A 3078-nucleotide genomic window follows, 5' to 3' on the forward strand; every position below is an offset into this window, starting at 1 on the left:
CAAAGTTTGGCATAACATCCAAGGTCCCTTTGGGAGTCTGTCTTCAGCCCGTCTTTCCAGCTTCCTTTCCATCACTTACAACCAGCTCCACAACGCAACCCTTCAGACTCTACACTCCATCCATATGGGACTGTTTGCAATTCCTTAAATACTCCAGGACCGCCTCCATTTTTCCACCTGAACCCCAACTTACCCTTCAAGTCACAGCAGCTCAAAAATTGTCTTGACCATCACACCTCATTTAGAGTGATTCGTGCCTTCTACTGAGATCAACGACACCTTGTTTATAACTCTCTTCCCATACTACATTTTGATTAGGTGTTTCCATGTCTATGGCTCCCCAGACGTACAGAGAGCTCAGAAGTGAGGCTTTGTCTTTGCACAGGTGGTTCCTAGAGAGGCAGCCAGCACATCATAGGTGTTTCAGCAACTGGTATTTGGACGAATGAGCTTACAGAGTGAGTGGCTGGAGGTGTGTGCTCAGCCACCAGGCTTTGATCCAAGCTTCTTTGCCTGGGTGTTCATGCTGGTTACAGACAGTTCCATGGCCCTGTGTCTGCCACTGCAAGCAAAGGAGAAACTGTCCATGAATGCTCATTGTATAGGTTATATCTTTTCAGCCACAAAACCATCCTCTGCTGGTACCAGTAACTTGGAGTAGTAGGTCGGTGACCAGGAGGTCCCCAGGAGATCATCCTCTACAAAAGACTAAGAGGTTTAAATCTGAGATGCTAGCCTTTGCATCAGCCTGACCCACTGTCACTCTGGCTTTGTTGTTCTAATTTGCCTTGCTGTGCGGGCTAATTTAAGAGAAAACACACAATTGATGATTATATGGAACTGGTGACTGCACACCATTGCATCAAGGCACAGTCCTAAAAGGGGGCAGAAATGATGCTGTTGTTTTGAAAGTCCAGCAATGTTGAGGATACGACCAGACATGCTCCCTCTCAGCTGAGAAATATTCCCCTCTCCTTTGTGGAAAGTAGGAGGATGACAGCAAACTTTCATCTTCCCTGACAAGGTAACTCAGACATTTTCCTCAGGGAATGGCAACTGCTCATTTGGTTCTGCTCAAGGATAATGTAAAGTGTATAAAAGCGCTCACAGGCCCCACTCTATAGCTGCCTCCTTTGAACACATGTGAGAACACACAGGATGTTCTTCATTAGACAAGGAGCCCACTTATGAGTTTTGTTCCTAAAGGCTCTTGAGTCCTAGGAGCTACAACAAGAGGTCATTTCTTCTCTATAATGCAGACCAAAAGAGCTCTTCTCAGGCCCCCAGACATGCCCCCAAACTAACTACTCTGGTCAACATTCCTCTCTACTCTCTGGACTCTTAAAAGCTCTTTCCGCCTGAAGCGTACTGCAGAACATTTATTACGGGTCATGTGCTCTCCTCTTATGTTTCATAGTGTTTCAGGTAGATTTAAAACTTCTGAAGGACAGAGGACCCACCATGTACGTCTTTGGTAACCCCTAGAGTGCCTAGCACAATGCTGAGTACATACATCATGCTCAATAAATAATTCGATTGACACATTTCTAAACACAAGATATAAAAAGGATGTGTGAGAGAAGATTAATCACATTATGTCAACTTCTTTTTAGGCAACTTTATAAGACGCTATCACCAATTTATAACTTAACAGTATTTCTTTTTGTAACCTAGATAACAAACAATGTTCCGTGATCAATGACACATGCAGTTTCCCGTCAACCTGAAGCTGGTCCCCTAGCCTGTGCTAACATGGGATTGTTTTTAACAACAGGACTAAAACAGCATCACATTCTCGAACCTAACCAGGATACATCTACCTGAGGAATTCTGTGTGTCATTCTGTTGTCAAACCCTAAGAAAAATAACTGAGAGCTACAGAGACCTGTGGGAAAGCATTTTCGAAGAGTAAAGAGATTGGACGCACTGTTTTAAGAAAACCAGTTGACATACTACAATTCTTTATTCAGACTACAAAAAGGATAATAACGTATACAAAGTTTATAAAATCACAAAGACAAAAATTGAGTGACCACAGAATTACCTACCAAAAGCTATAATTCTACCATCTAAAGACACTTGACAAACAGCAGGCTTGGAAAATCCCTCATTTAGTGATCATGTGATTAAAGACATATATAGACCTTAGAAGGACTGGAATCAATTAATAGTGCACAGAACCACGATATATTATTTAAGGAAATCAGGAACACTTGAGGTTCTCGTGCTGAAAGCCAAATTACCATGTCTTCTCACAAAAATCTTATTTGCTGGCCTCCTCAGACATATAATATTGAGGTGATGAGGGTATTGTGTTTTGCTATTATTATATGTTTTAAAATCTTTACCTCCAGGGGCTTCCCTGGTGGCGCAGTGGTTGAGAGTCCGCCTGCCGATGCAGGGGACACGGGTTCGTGCCCCAGTCCGGGAAGATCCCACACGCAGTGGAGCGGCTGGGCCCATGAACCGTGGCCGCTGAGCCTGCGCGTCTGGAGCCTGTGCTCCGCAACGGGAGAGGCCACAGCAGTGAGAGGCCCGCATACCGCAAAAAAAAAAAAAAAAACTTTACCTCCAGTTTGAATTTTTTTTTCTTTCCCTGGATTCCTACAGAATTTTATCTGTACCAACAATACAGTAAATAATCTGTGTACTCTGTGCCTTTTACTATAAATATGTGCATGTCATTTGCCCTACAAGGTTTAGAGGTCCTTAATGACAGAAATAATGATGATAAGGATAATGATGATATAATAAATGCTAACATTTATTATACTTTTACTATGTGCCATGCTTTACTGGGTTTCATTGAATCAGATTCACTTAACCACGATGCACTCATCTTTGTATGTCCATTAGGCCTAATAGTACTAGAATAAAATTATCTGTGAAATCAACAAATAGTAAGCAAGTTCAGTTGTTTATTTTCCCTTTGAGTAACCTGGGCACATGGGCACATTTGATTGAGATCCAAATACGTGACTGGTTTTTCTCCTCCTTTGAAATTTTCAGAAGTCTCTTCTATCAGGCAGGAAGGGTCACATCTTCTGATGACACAGTTTCCTCCAAGTCCCTACTGCG

Source organism: Phocoena phocoena, chromosome 10 (genome assembly GCF_963924675.1).
Source record: "Phocoena phocoena chromosome 10, mPhoPho1.1, whole genome shotgun sequence".
Classification (NCBI taxonomy): Eukaryota; Metazoa; Chordata; class Mammalia; order Artiodactyla; family Phocoenidae; genus Phocoena; species Phocoena phocoena.